We start from the raw sequence: 16409 nt of genomic DNA, 5'->3' as shown, positions 1-16409 counted from the left end.
GCCTGGGTAGCTCAGTCGGTAGAGTGTCAGACTTTTAAAGTGGGCAGTGAGCTGAAGGTCCAGCGTTCAACTCCCTGTCCAGGCTCCAAATTTCGGAATAGCTGGCAAGCTGTCACTTTGCAGCGGGACCTGCTATGTGTTGTCAAAGTTTCGGAAGTATCCTTTTTCCCAGTGTGGGCAGTAATGTGTTGTCTGAAGCGGTTCCCCATCAGGAATTCTAGTTCACTATATTAATTTCGCAACACTCATTGAACTCTGTAAAAAAGACGAATGCTTGTTCAAATCGCCATTAATCAACCAGTAACTTTCTGTTTCCGGCTGAATGAAATGCTAACTTTTTTATGCTCTCATTCACCAGGCCGAAATTAGGGAGTTCAGAGGGGAAGAGAAAAAGGAAATGAGAGGCAAAGAGAAATATGACTATGGACTGACGGCCAACATAAAAGGGAATCCAAAAGTCTTCTGCAGGCATGTAAACAGTAAACGGGTAGTAAGCGGAGGCGAGAGGCGGATTCGGCCCGATCAAGGAGATCTACTCATGGAGGCAGAGGGGATGGCCGAGGTACCAAATGAATACTTTGCATCTGTCTTTACCAAGGAAGAAGATGCTGCCAGAGTCTCAGCAAAGGAACTTATAGTTGAGATACTGGATGGTCTAAAAATTGATAAAGAAGAGGCACTTGAACGGCTGGCTGTACTTAAAGTAGGTAAATCACCTGTTCCGGATGGGATACATGCTAGGTTGCTGAGGGAAGTAAGGGTGGAAATTGCAGAGGTACTGGCCATAATCTATCAACATCCTTAGATATGTGGGTGGTGCCAGAGGACTGGAGAATTTCAAAGGTTGCACCCTTGTTCAGAAATGGGTACACGGATAAACCCAGCAAATATAGGCCAGTCAGTTTAAGCTCAGTGGTGGGGAAACTTTTAGAAACGATAATCCGGGACAGAATTAACAGTCACTTGGTCGAGGGTGAATTGATTCGGGAAAGCAAGCACGGATTTGTTAAAAACAAATCGTGCTTAACTAACCTGTAAGAGTTTTTGATGAGGTAACAGAGAGGATAGATGAAGGCAATTCAGTTGATGCGGTGTATATAGACTTTCAAAAGGTGTTGAATAAGTGCTGCATGGTAGGCTTATCATCAAGAAAGGGACAGGAAACAGAGATTACTGGGGAACGGTTCTTTTTCGAACTGGAGAGAGTTGTACAGTGGTGTTCCCCAGGGATCAGTGCTCGGACCACTGCTTTTCTTGATATATATCAATGACTTGGACTTTAGTGCACAGGGCACAATTTCTAAATTTGCAGATGAAACAAACCTTGGAAGGGTAGTAAACAGTGTTCAGGACAGTGATAGACTTCAAATGACATAGACAGGCTGGTGGCATGGGCGGAGACGTGGCAGATGAAATTTAACGCTGAAAAATGCGAAGTGATACATTTCGGTTGGAAGAACGAGGAGAGGCAATATAAACTCCAGGGCACAAATGTGAAAGCGGTACAGGAACAAAGAGAGGTGTATGTGTACAAATAGTTGAATGTGGCAGGGCAGGTTGAGAAAGCGGTTAAAAAGCATTCGGGATCCTGGGCTTTATAAATAGATGCATAGAGTGCAAAAGTATAGAAGTCAGGATGAAACATTATAACACACTGGTTTGAACACATCTGAAGTATTGTGTCCGGTTCGGGACGCTGCACTTCAGGAAAGATGTGAAGGCCTTGGAGGGGGTGCAGAAAAAAATTACCAGCATAATTGCAGGGATGAGGGACTTTAGTTACGTGGATAGACTGGAGAATCTGAGGTTGTTCTCCTCGGAAAAGAGACGGTTTTGTAGAGATTTGATAGAGGTATTCAAAATCATGAAGGATCTCGACATAGAAGATGGAGAGAAACTGTTCCCATTGGCGGAAGGGTCAAGAACCAGAGGACATCGGTTTCAGGTGATTGGCAAAATAACCAAAGGTGACATGAGGAAAAACTTTTTCACACAGCAAGAGGTTCGGATCTGGAATGCACTGCCCGAGGGTGTGATGGAGGCAGATTCAATCATGGCCTTCAAAAGGGAACTGGATAAGTACTTGAAAGGAAAAAAAATGCAGGGCTTCGGGGAAAGGCGGGGGAGTGTTTCTAGCTGGATTGCTCTTGCAGAGAGCGAGCACGGACTCGATGGGCCGAATGGCCTCTTTCCGTGCTGTCGCCTTTCCATGATTCAACTCAATGTGCATGAGGCGATGCAAAGGGAACAGAGCGTGCCGCAAATCGACACACCTCTCAGTATCCTCCCAAGCAATGTAGTTTAAGAGCAAATAATTCTGAAACGTCTCACTTTACAACTCAAGTCGTACACTCGAAACCAATTTGGTAAAGGGAGACTAATATTGGTGATTGGAAATATTTGGTGTGCAACTTGATATTGCTGGACACCGGAGCAGAAAACGAGATTGGATGCACAGACCTGGTCTGAAAGGATGGCCGATCGGCTGTGGGAGGCACCGAACTTTTACACTGGCTGCAAAGTTGAAGTAACAGCGGCTCGTTGGTCTAGGGGTATGATTCTCGCTTAGGACGTTTCATTGAGTGATATGCGAGTGATATCCCGGACGAGCCCTCCTTTTAGTGAAAAGTCACCAATTGGCTTCTGACATGTTTTCAGTGTTGCTGTTGGTGGAACTGAATTATATCCACAGGATGTTTGAGCTCCAGTGGACTCAATGCCGGAGTATCGTCGGCACAACACACGTGAAGGAAATAAAATGTCTCAAGATGATGAGGAGTTTGAAGCTAAATTTGGATTGTTTTCCAATTCAGGCGGATATTAGATGACGGGATAGAAAGCCACATATCCAAGTTTGCCGATGACACCAAGATGGGCAGCATTGTAAGCAGTGCAGATGGAAACATAAAATTACAGAGAGGCATTAATACAATAAATGAATGGGTAAAATTGTGGCAAATCGATATCAATTTAGTCAAGTATGAGGTCATCCACTTTGGACCAAAAAGGATAGATCAGAATACTTTGTAAATGGTGAAAAGCTCGAAACAGTGGAGGTCCAAAAAGACTGATGTGTCCATCTGCATACATTATTAAAATGTCATTGACAGGTACAAAAAAAAATCAAAAATATTAATGGAATGTTGGTCTTTATATCTCGAGGACGAGAATACAAGGGGATAGGCATTATGATACAGCTATACAAAGCCCTGGTTCGACCACACCTGAAGTACTGTATTCAGTTCTGGGCAACGCACCTTAGGAAGGATATATTGGCTGTGGAGCGAGTGCAGCTTCGGTTTACTGGAATGTTCCCTCAACCCCAAGGGTTAAATTACGCGGAGAGATTACATAAACTCGGGTTTACCTCGAATTTAGTAGATTAAGAGCTGATTTGATCGAACTTTTCGAAATATTAAGGGGAACTGATGGAGCAGATAGAGAAAAACTATTTCCGCCGGTTGTGCTGTTTAGGATTAGGAGACATCGCCTAAACATTAGGGTCAGGACTTTCAGGAGTGAAGTTGGGAAACACCTCTGCAAGCAAAGGGAGGTAGAAGTTTGGAACTCTCTTCCGCAAACGGCAGTTGATGCGAACTGAATTGTTAATTTTATACCTGAGATTGATCGATTTTTGTTAACTGAAGTTATTAAGCGATACGGGGCTAAAGCGATTATCTGGAGTTCGGTCACATATCAGCCATGATCTGTTTGAATTGCGGAACAGGCTCGAGGGGAGAAATGGCATACTTATATTCCTCAGCTCCTCATTGGTGAGAATGATTCTGCATTGGCCGGAAATCGAACCAAAGTCTCCCGCATCAGAATTGAGAATACGACCCCTGCACAACCAATGCGCGCGTTCTTAATAGCGGCAAGTGTCCATTTGGAATCCTATCTGAACGAACATGCCGTTTACAGCTGCGGTGGCCGAGTGTTTAAAGCGTTGGACTCAAAATTCAATTGAGGTTTTCCTGCGCAGGTTTGAATTCTGCTCGCAGAGCAACTGTTCAAAGAGCACTTCAGTGCTGAAGTAGATTATTTGGAGTTAATTGACCGCATTTATCTCTCTCCCAGAATGAGAGATTCGACAGCGTGGCCGGTGCTTTTAATTAGTGTCAGATCTTCTCTTGCAAGATTTCAAGACCCGAGAAGGAATCTCTCCCAATCAGGAACTTGAATTCTGCTCGTTTGCAAAACCTGACATTTCGACTCTTCATTTTCTTTGCCTGCATCTCTCCATCTCGCCCTGTCTCTGTCTTTTGTCTCTCTGTGTTGTCCCCGATGGACTTCTCAGGCTTCGTTGAACGGCGAGAGCTGATCTCACCGGCAATAATATCAGAGAATGTTAAAGAACAAAAAGACGGAGAAAGTAGGAAAAGTAAAGGTGCAACCCAGCTGATAAATTCGTAGCTAATGTATCCACATTCATGGGTCTTCGTTCTCATAGTGAATGAAAACAGCAATTTGAGTAAAGTGTACTTATGGTGGAGTGTAAACTATGACGATGCCGAGACAGACGACAATGTCGTTTCAGAGTAATTCATTCTGTAAAGTGTTACTTGATAATACAAGTCGTACATTCAGAACAAATTTGATATTGTTGAAATGATATAATTAGTGCAGAACCTGACATTGTTCCACATCGTATATCGTACAAGAAAGCGGAATTGTATGGACATGGTGTTCTGAAAGGATGGCGGATCGGCTGCGTGGCAGCGAAATTTTGCAGTGACTGCACGGCTCTGTTGCCAGTTGGTCTTTGAGTCTGATTCTCGGTCAGGGAGTTTCACTGGTTCAAATCCCGGATGAGCCCCGTTGTGTCCCCATTTTTAGTCAAAGATCACCAATTGGCTTCTCATTTCCTTTCAGCGGTGCAGAAGGCAGTTTTGAATTATCTCCAGCAGAGTATGTTTGAGCACCAGAGGACAGAATGCAAAGGGTTTGTCCACGAAAGACACGTGGATGAAATGAAGATAATCTTTCAAGAAGTTGTACAGATTGAAGCCGGCACATGAATTTATCCCAATTCAGGCGATCTCATGGGTACAGATAAAAAAGGTAAAGGATGCTGCATTGGACTGCAAACAAACCCCTGGTTTCCCACCGGCAGGCGAGGGTTCTACACTGAACCACCAATGCACACACGGCTGCAGTCTGCACGTGTAGCGTTGGATGAAAGTCTGGAGCATGCAGTCTGGTAGAGTTCCTGTGATAAGCCTGCGCAGTCTGATCTACAGCCGCGTGCGACCTGTGGGTGACCAAACGAGTGGGTCAAGCATGGTCTTGAAATTGACTGAGATTCGAAATCACTTCACACCGCCACTGTAAAATGGTTAAATAAATAAGAGCTGTAGTTTCCAAGCAATGTTTACTTCTCTCAGAAATAAAGTTGTAATCCAGCCCTATGTGCATCTCACGACATGAGACGAATTTCCTTTAAGCTGCAGCTTAAATTCTGCTCAATCACAGAATTGGAAATTTAGACTATTTTTCTTTGCATGTATCTCTCTATCTCTGTCTGCGTTTCTTCACTTTCGGTGTTGCTCCCTAATTGACTTATCAGGCTTCCTTCAACGGCCAGGTCTGGAAACCCGGGATGGGAAAAGGCTGTCGGTTCTTCGTCCAATTGTTGGATTTCGATGGGATGAGTTTTGCTATTTTCAGTCTCCGTTTTCGGGAAATATGAACCCAAATGGGTTTTCACCTCCTCGGGTCCCGACACCTTCGGGTAATGGGAATGAACCCGATCTATCGTTCGGTCTTAATATCTGTATTCTCATTGTTTAACAATAAAAATACGGGGTTACAGTTATTTTCAGGACACATTTTAGAAATTAACACATAACAGACTTATTCGAAAACTAGAAGCACGTGGGATTAAAGGGCCGGTGGTCACGTGGGCAAGTAATTGGCTGAGGGATTGGAGGCCGAGATGAGTGGTGAACGGATGTTTTTCTGACTGGGGAGAAATATGCAGTGGAATCCCCCAGGGGTCGCTATTAGGGCTATTGCTTTTCTTGTTATATTTAAATGACTGGGATGTGGGAATAGGGAGTACAATTTCGAAGTTTGCAGATCATACATAACTTGGCAACGTAGTAAATCGTGAGCAAGATAATAGCAGACTTCAGGATGAGATGGATAGACTGGTGAAATGGGCGGTCACGTGACAGATTTAACGCCGATCAGTGTGAAGTGATGCACTTTTGGAAGAAGAACATGGAGAGGCAGTATAATCTAAATGGAACAAATTATGGGGGGTTCCAAGAGCAGAGGGACCTGGGGGTTCATATTCATAAAACAAGGCAAGTTGATAAGGTGGTTCAGAAAGCGTATGGGATACTTGGCTTTGTAAACAGGGGCATTGAATACCAAAAAAAAGGAAATTATACTAATCCTTACAATCAGTGGTTAGGCCTCAGCTGGAGTATATTGTACAGATCTGGGCACCATACTTTAGGATAAAAAGGCATTGAAGAGGATTCAGAGCAGGTTGACCTGGATGTTACCAGGAATGAGGGACTTCAGTTACATGGAGAGATTGGAGAATCTGGGATTGTTCTCCTTACAGCAGAGATGGTTAACGGGAGACCTAACAGAGATATTCAAAATAATGAGGGGTTTTGAAAGAGCAAGTTGGGAGAAACTGTTTCCTCTGGCAAGTGGGTCGGTAAACAAAGGTCACAGATTTAAAATAATTGGCAAAAGAACTAGAGGGGAATTGAGGAGAATTATTTTCACACAGAGGGTTTGATAAGATCAGGAACGCACTTCCTGAAAGGGTGGTGGAAGCCGATTCCATAGGGTCATTCAAAAGGCAATTGGACATAATTGAAGAGGACGAATTTGCAGGATTATTGGGAAAAATGTGGGGTGTGAGTTTAATTTTGACAGGTCTTAGAAAAAGCCGGCACTGGCACGACGGCCGAATGGCCTCCTTCTGTGCTGTAAGATTCTATGATTCTATGATTACCTTCTGAATCATTGCAATTGAAGCTATTCAGTGTTGAGCAACGAAGAAAATTATAACCGTGATATTCTGCTTCTCCATTCCCTTATGAATATCGCAGATTATAATGTCCAGGCGGGGGTGGGTCTGAATGGGGGATAGAATGCGGAGATTGGAATTTAATCCGAGCAGAATGAACTTGGTCTCATCAGTTTTTGTTATTTTTCCGACCAGTTGCCCGAAGCAGGTGGTGAACCGTTTTCTCGAGAGAGGTTCGTCATTTCAGTTCAGAAGGAAAAAGGTATCAAGAAAATCGGGTAAAACGCACAGAGAATGATCCGGGACTTACAGCACATCCATTTTTTAACAGACACAGACACGCAATGATCCGGACATAAATCATAATTATGGTACATACGTTTCTCTTACGATGACCATAAGATTTACTCTTTTTACAATGACACCAATCTTCAATCTGATACTTCGCGACCATACAATCTCAACACCTTCCTGGAAGGAACTGCAGCTGATTTCAGCAAACAATGCACAACCCTCCGTCTGCCGTTTCGAGAAGGATGGGACTTTCACCAGACATTCTTTCACGAATGAGAGGAACAAAACTTAAACACAATAACGACGAAGATGGGACTTGAAGCCACGCTTGCAGAGCACAACAGATTAACAGGTCATCGCCTTAACCTCTCTACCACCTCGTCGCATGGAGAAATGCGTGAAAGCCCCTTTATTCAAAATGAAAATACTGACTCTGTTGCCAACCTGAAACAGAAACTGGAAATGTGCGTATCTTCAGCAGGTCAGGCAGAATCTTTAGACATAGAAACAGAATTAACGTTTCAGGTCGATGACCATCACATGAGTATTCGAACTCACTCAACTTGCGCCTTGTAGATGGTTGAACGGCTTTAGGGAATTCAAAGGTGAGTCACTTGGCGCAGAATATCCAGCCTCTGTGGCTGGTCCAGTTCTGTTTCTGGTTAATAGTGACCACCAAATGTTGATGGTGGGGGATTCGGCGATGTTAATACCGAATCCCCACAGAAGAGATTTACTGTAAAGATTCCAGGGATGAGGGGCATAAGTTTCATGGATAGATTGGAGAAGCTGGGGTTGTTCTGCTTGGAACAGAGACGGTGACGAGGAGATTTAATAGAGGTATTCAAAATCATGAAGGATCGAGACAGAGTAGATAGAGAGAAACTGTTCCTATCAAAAACCAAAGAACATAGATTTAAGGTGTTTGGCAAAAGAACCAAAGGTGACATGAGGAAAAACTTTTCTGCACAGCGAGTGTTTAGGATCTGGAATACACCGCCCGAGGGGGTGGTGGAGGCAGATTCAATCATGGTCTTCAATAAGGAACTGGATAAGTATTTGAAACGAAAGAAAATACAGGGCTACACGGATAGGGTGGGGGAGTTGGTCTGTCTGGATTGCACTGGCAGATTGTCGGCACGGACTCGATGTGCCGAATGGCCTCTTTTCGTGCTGTGACCTTTCTATGATTCTATTCTTTGTGTCGGGGGCGATGCAAAGCGACCGGAGCGTGACGTAAATCGACCTGCTCATGTCCATTCCCTGATAATAAATCCTAGTGTGATGTGAAGAAGAAATTCATAATTATGTTACATATCTTTGATATTATACTGACTATAAGAGGTACTCGGTTCACCAGGGCGCCATTGTGTACATTGATTGATACTTCACCGAGATCACACCTCACAGTCCCAACACCTCCGTCTAAGAAACAGTTGGGTGGCAATCCAGACTTTGCTGAATTTTACAAACAGGTGTAAACCAGAAATGCGGAAAAACACTTCTTATTAAAGAATGGTTCTTGGTGTGGCGGCCAAAATGAAAAACTCCACAAATTCTGGCAGCAGTAAGATTCGAACCCAAATAATTCAGAGATGGAAGCCAGCATCTTCGACAGCAAAGTTGCTCAAACACATGACAAACCTTTTAGTTCTGATTACAAAGGTCATGCAGCTGGAACGTTCCCTCTGGTTCTTTCTCCACAGGTGCTGCCTGACCTTTTTCAGCGTTTTCAGCATTTTCTGTTTTCATTTTTATGCTTTCACAATGGCTGTTTGCCTGAAAACACCCAATTTGACCCAAGAACGCAGCTCGCACTTCACTTTCCTCACGCGCTTAAAGTCTGCCGTTTCCGAACAAAATTCCCCTCTTCGCCGAGCTTTCAAAGGACCTTTCGCTCACGGCGAATCTCCTGTAATCGACACCTTTTCACCATTCCCGCTCTTTTCATTTCTCCTCATTCCTTTTGAATCAGATATTTCCACAGACCTATTAAGATCAAGCGGAACATTTCCGACCTGACTGCACCGCCCAGATTGTCAAAAATGCACCTTTCAGCCGTCATTCGTAGCAATGTAGTGCCGCCCGTCTCTCCCGCACATCAACTGCTCGGGGAAAAGCTCCAACGACCATGAAAACAAATCCCAGTTCTTCAGTTAACATCCCCCGTGTCACAAGATACCCCATGGAAATTCCACGGAAAACTATGCCGCTGTCCTTCGGAATGCCAGACCTGCTTTCTTTGTGCTTGTCTCTGGAACAGTCACGCAGGTGGAAATGTTTCAAGGCACAAATGAACGGGCCATGTGCCCCCGAGGAACAGGGGTCGATATAGAGCAAACATAAAGGCGTAAGAATGTGAAGGTGAATGTTAGAGTAGCAAGGCCGCAGTAAAGTCTCAATGAAATGGACCATTATTGTGGAAGGAAGAAAAAGCTGGAATTAGCGGCGGGTCTGAATTTTGGATCATCCAGCAGAGACACATGAGGGAACAAAAACAGGATACAGATAAAGGTGCTGGAGGCAGAAAGAAAAAGAACGAAATAAGAGGAATGAAAAGAGAGTGACTTAATTGAGAGCGAAGAGACATTAATGTGTAGACATTGGCTGCAGCAGCTGGGTTGCCCCTTTACTTTTCCTCCTGTCTCAATCTTTCTTTAACCTTCTCTGCTGGTTTTGCAGGATCGATCAGCCAACGCCGTTCAAGGAAGCCTGAGAAGTCCATCAGGGGACAACACAAGAGACAGAGACAGGGAGAGATAGAGAAATACATGCAAAGAAAATAAGGATTATCAATAGAATCATACAATCATAAAATGGTTACAGCATATGAGGCTATTCGGTCCATCGAGCCCGCGCTGGCTCATTGTAAGACCGATCCAGTTAGTCCCATTCCCCCGCCACTTCCCGGTAGCCCTGCATTTATTTCCCTTCAAGTATTTATCCAATTCCTTTTTTAAAGTCACGATTGAATCTGCTTCCACCAACCTTTCAGGCAGCGCATTCCAGATTATAAATACTCACTGGGTAAAAAAAGTGTTTCCTCATGTCGCCTTTGGTTCTTTTGCCAATCACCTTAAATCTGTGTCCTCTGGTTCTCGATCCTTCTGTCAATGGGAACAGTTTCTCTTTATTTACTTTATCTAAACCCTTCATGATTTTGAACACTTCTATCAAATCTCCTCTTAACCTTCTCTGCTCGAAGGAGAACAGCCCCAGCACGGGGTAAATGCGGTCAATTAGCTTCAATTCATATATTTGTGCATTAAACAGCTCTTTAAACATTACTGTGACATTATGGTAGCGCGGCCACGCGGTCTAAGGTGTTACATTTAATTTCTATGGAGGCGTGGGTTTGAATCCCAATGCTCTTAGAATTTCTGCCAATGTTTATTTTGACCTGTTCACAGAAAACCCGAATGTAGTGCGATGGAGCAGAGGATGTGAAAGAAGCTGAAAGTGAAAGTGCAGATATTATTTTCATCACGGGGACAGGACACGTTCCCACAGGTGAGGGCCTCTCTCTTTAATATTCCTTCCAGCAGAGTGGGACAGGTGATCAAAGTGACCGGGCTCTTGCGGCGCGATCAGTCAGTGGGCGGTCCTTATATGACAGTCCAGGGTCGGGAAATGGCGAGGTTGTTAGTTGACTCTCATCGAGATCAACCAATCCTTTTCTTTGTGAACATTTCGAACGGAGTAGAATGTGCAATTGGTGTGTTACAAAATGCATCTAGTTATTTGTTCAGCCATGTGGTTCCTCCGGCCTACGCTGTTGCAAAAACAGATGAGATGTTTAGTTTTATTAGTTTACAGGAAGGAGGCTGCGGAATTGGAGCCACAAACCGTGATTTTGATCCATCCACAAAATATGCGATTTAACTGGAGCTTTAAACCAGCGGGTTAGACCGCTCAGTCACGATACTTGAATTCTTGCGATTTTCATGAGCTACAAGAGGGTTGTTTCCCTTCTTTGATGAACATTCGTGATCCTGTTGTGGTTTTGCTGCAAAGTTCTAATTCCCACCACCAAAATTGAGCCCTCAACTTCAACGGTAGTCAAATTGGAATCCACAACTTTGGAGCTGGTGATTTGAAGTCCAACGTGCGACCCATTGCGCCACAAATCGGCTGTCGATTATGTGATTTCACATGACCCATTTGCTGCTTATGACTTTTTGCTGCGGTGGAGCAAGTGGTTCGAAAGCTCAGTGGGGATTCACAGCAGCTCCTGAGAAATCTACACAGCGACGGTTTCTCCAATGCCTCGTGATCTGTCTGTCTGTCTGTCTCTCTCTATTCGTCTTGCTCTCTCTCGCGTTCATTCTTGAGCTCTTACTCTCCCCGTTTATTTCAAGAAGGCTGGAATACAAAGGGGTGGAAGCTATGTTACAGCTGCACAGAGCTCTGGTGAGACCTAAATCTGGAGGACATCATTCAGTTCTGGGCACTCCACCTCAGGCAGAATGTGTTAACCTGGAGGCTCGAGGGGCTGAATGGCCGATTCCTGTTCCTATGCTCCAATAAATGAAAACATAATTCAAGTATAGAGACCCCAATGTATAAGGTTATCCGTTCACCACTCCTCTCTGCCTCCCATTCCTGAGCCAATTAGGTGCCCACGTTACCACAGGTCCTTTAATTCCACGTGCTTCTAGTTTTCGCATAAGTCTGTTACGTGTTAATTTCTAAAATGCGTCCTGAATATAGCTGTAACCCCGTAATTTTAAATTTAAGCAATAAGAATACGGATGTTCCGACCGAGCGATAGATTGGGTTCATTCCCATTACCCGGAGGTGACGGGACTGAGGAGGTGAAATCCCATCTGGGTTTATATTTTCCGAAAACGGAGACGGAAAATAGCAAAGCTCATCCCGTCGAAATCCAACAATTGGACTGAAGATCCGACAGTCTTTTCCATCCCCGGTTTCCAGACCTGGCCGTTCAAGGAATCCTGATCAGTCCATCAGGGTTAAACACCGAGAGAGAAGAAACGCAGACAGCGATAGAGAGATGCATGCAAAGAAATAAAATAGTATAAATCTCCAAATTCTGTGATTGAGCAGAATTTAAGGTACAGTTTTTTTGAAATTCTGTCTCAAGTCGTGAAATCTTAAAGGTGAACATTGGGCTGGATTATCCCTTAACCTCTGAGAGAAGTAAACACTGCCTGGTAATTACAGCTCTTATTTATTTGACTGTTTCACAATCGTCGTGTAAGCTGGTTTCGAACCCCCAGTGAATTTCACGACCATGCTTAATCTATAACTTGACACAAAGGCATCGCGCGGCTGTGGAGTCGATTGCGTAGGGTAATCACAGGAACTCTGCCAGAGTGCATGTTCTAGACATGTATCTAAAGCTACACGTGCTGCCTGCAGCCGTGTGTCCATTGGTGGTTCAGTGGTGGAACCCTCGCCTGCTGGTGGGAAACCAGGGGTTTGGTTCCAGGCCAATGCAGCATCCTTTACCTTTTTTGTTCTGTACCCATGAGATTGTCTGAATTGGGATAAATTCATGTGCCGGCTTCAATCTACAACTTCTTGAAAGATGATCTTCATTTCGTCCACTTGTGTTGCATGGACAAACCCTTTGCTTTCTTTCCTCTGGTGCTCAAACATGCTCTGCTGGAGATAAGTCAAAACTGCCTTCCACACCGCTGAAAAGATGTAAGAAGCCAATTGGTGATTTTTGACTAAAAATGGGGACATAACAGGGCTCATTCGGAATTTTGAACGATTCGAACTTCCTGAGCGACATTCAGACCCAAAGACCAACAAGCAACAGAGCCGTGCAGCCGCTGTAAAATTTCGCTGCCATGCAGCCGTTCCGCCATCCTTTCAGAAGGCTCTGTCCATACAATCCCGCTTTCTTCTACGATGCACGATGTAGAGCAATATCAGGTTCCACACTGATCATTTCATATCAACAATATTTCTCGCTTATTATCAAATTTGCTTTGAATGTAAGGCTTGCATTATCAAGTAACACTTTGCAGAATGAATTGCTCTGAAACAACATAATCGTCTGTCTCGACATCGTCATATTTTACATTCTACAATAAGTATAATTTACTCAAATTGCTGCTTTCAATCACTATGAGAGTAACATAAATGTACATATTCAGTGCGTGTACGTATGAGTATTGGTGGCTCTGGGATAGAATTCTGGCCTCTGTCACGGATTCGATTCGCGGTCAATGCATGAACGTTTCATGTTTTGCACCAATTAGGAAGATGAGTAGGCCATTTCGCCCCTCGAGCCCGTTCCGCAATTCAATGAGATCATGGCTGATCTGTGACCTAATTCCGTATAACCGCCTTCGCTCCGTATCCCTTAAGACCACTGGTTAACGAAAAAATCTATCAGTCTCAGGTTTAAAATCAACAATTAAGCTAACACTGTCGCTTGCAGAAGCGAGTTCCAAACTTCTACCCCCCTTTGCTTGTCGAAGTGTTAACTAATTTCACTCCTGAAATTCCTGACTCCAATTTTTAGGCCAGGTTCCCGAGTCCTAGACATCCGAACGAGCGGGAAGAGTTTCTCTCCATCAACACCAACAGTTCCCCGTAATATCTTGAAAACTTCAATCAAATCAGCCCTTATTCAACTAAATTCCAGGGAATACAACCCGAGTTTGTGTAATCTCCCCTCGTAATTTAACCCTTGGATTCCAGGTATCAATCTAGCAAAATTACACTGCACTCCCTCCACGGCCAAAATATCCTTCCTAAGGTGCGGTGACCAGAATTGAACACAGTACTCCAGGTGTGGTCTAACCAGAGCTTTGTGTCGCTGTAGCATAATGTCTATCACCTTGTATTCTGGTCCTTTAGATATAAAAGATAGTTTTCCATTAGCCTTTTTGATTATTTTCTGTACCTGTCCATGACATTTTAATGATCTATGTATATGGACCGGTAAGTCCCTTTGGAACTCCACGGTTTCGAGCATTTCACCAGTTAGAACGTATTCTGATCAATGCTCTATAGGTCCAAGTTGGATGACCTCACACTTACCTAAATTGAAATCCATTTGCCACAGTTTTGCCCATTCATTTATTATATTAAATACTCTCTGTAATGTTCTGCTTCCATCTACTTTGCTTACAGTGCTGCCCATCTTGGCGTCATCTGCTCATGTCGCTCTCTATCCCGTCATCTTATATCAATGAGACCGACTGCACTGGGGTAAATTCACATGCAGCTTCAATCTCCTCATCATATTGAGACATTTATTTTTTCACCTGTGTTGTGCCCTGGAAATTTGCGCACTCTGTCCTCTGGAGCTCAAACATGCTCTGGATATAATTCAATTCCACCAACAGCAACATTGAAAAGATATCGGAATCTAATAGGTGACTTTTCACTAAAAGCACAGAAAGAGGAGGGGTCATGCGGGATTTGAAGCTGAGATCGCGCGCGTATCACATAACACAACCCTCTAAGCGAAAATCACACCCCCAGACCAACAAACCGCTGATGCTGAAGCCGTGGAGTCAGTTGAAAGGTGCGCTGCCTCCCACAGCCGATCGGCCATCCTTTCAGACCTCTTCTGTCCATCCAATCTCGTTTTCTGTTCCGGTGCACAGCAATATCAAGTTGTCCATTAACTATTTCCAGTCACCAATATTAGTCTCCCTTTAACAAATTGATTTCGACTGTACGACTTGAATTATGAAGTAAGACGTTTCAGAATTAATTGCTCTGAAACTACATTGCTTGGGAGGAGACTGAGAGATGTAGATAAACAGCAAAACCTTGGAGTGCATGTCCACAGATCACAGAAGGTCGCAGAACAGCTAGATAAGGTGGTTAAGAAGCCATAAAGAATATTCTCCTTTATTAGCCGAGGCATAGAATATAAGAGCAGGGGAGGTTCTGGTAGAAATTTATAAAACAATAGTTAGGCCACAGCAAGAATACTGCATACGGTTGTGGTCACCACATTACAGGAAAGATGTGATTGCACGAGAAAGGGTACAAAGGAGATTTAAGACAATGTTGGCAGTACTGGAGAATTTTAGCTATGAGATTAGATTGGATAAGCTGGGGTTGTTTGCTTTGGAACTGAGGAGGCTGTTGGGAGATTTAATTGAGGTGTATAACATTATGACGGGCCTCGATCGAGTGTATAGTAAGGACCTATTTCCCTTCGTAGGGAGGTCAATAATCAGGATACATCAATCTTAGGTAATCGGTAGAATGATTAGAGGGGAGTGATTTTTTTTTTCCATCCAGAGGGTGGTGGGTGTGGGGGTCGGAAAATCACTGCCAGAAAGGGTGGGAGAGGCGGAAACCCTCATCGCATTGAAAAATAAAAACTTCAATATGCACGTGAAGATCCATAACCGACAAGATTAGGGACTAAACGCTGGAAAGTGAGATGAGGCTCGGTACCGATTTTTCGGCCGGCACAGGCACGATGTGCAGAATGGCTTCCTTCTTTGGCATAACTTTCTCGGATTCTATGATATAATTGCCGTCTGTCTCGGCATCGCGATAATATACACTCGACCAGAAGTATACTTTAATCAAATTGATGCTTTGTTTCACTGTGAGAGTGAAGAGACATAAGTGTGAAGACATTAGCTGCAGCAGCTGGGTTGCACCTTTACTTTTCCAACCGTCTCAGTGCCTTTTTTTTACCTTTCTCTGCTGGTGTTGCAGGTGAGATCAGCCTTCGCCGTTCAAGGAAGCCTGAGAAGCCCGTCGGGCACAACAGAGAGAGAAGAGACAGAGACAGGGAAAGATAGAGAGATGCATGCAAAGAAAATAAAGAGTATAAATGTCAGGTTTTGCAAACGACCAGAATTTAAGTCACAGATTGGGAGAGATTCCTTCTCGGGTCTTGAAATCTTGCAAGAGAAGATTGGACGCTCAATTAAAAGTATCTCTGATGCTGGGAGAGAGGTATATGCGGTCAATTAACTCCAATTAATCTATTTGAGCATTGAAGAGATCTTTCAACAGTTGGGGGTTGCGAGCAGAATTCAAACCTCGGCAGGAAAACCCAAATGGGGTTTTGAGACCAACGCTTGAACCACTCGGCCATCGCAGCTGTGAACGGCATGTTCGTTTATACAGCATTCCATATAGGAACATGTAACTTCTACAAAAGCAA

The 16409-nt window shown here is 43.9% G+C and overlaps 1 non-coding gene across 1 annotated transcript; it reads left to right on the top strand.

The window, feature by feature from the left end:
- Positions 1 to 85, top strand: trnak-uuu (transfer RNA lysine (anticodon UUU)). The gene is given in 2 exon segments: positions 1 to 37; positions 50 to 85. It is a non-coding gene; the product is annotated as a tRNA-Lys (tRNA).
- Positions 86 to 16409: the final 16324 nt, after the last annotated feature.

The sequence above is a fragment of the Heptranchias perlo genome, chromosome 20 (genome assembly GCF_035084215.1).
Source record: "Heptranchias perlo isolate sHepPer1 chromosome 20, sHepPer1.hap1, whole genome shotgun sequence".
In the NCBI taxonomy this organism is placed as follows: domain Eukaryota; kingdom Metazoa; phylum Chordata; class Chondrichthyes; order Hexanchiformes; family Hexanchidae; genus Heptranchias; species Heptranchias perlo.
This window is presented reverse-complemented; position numbering and strand designations above follow the sequence as displayed.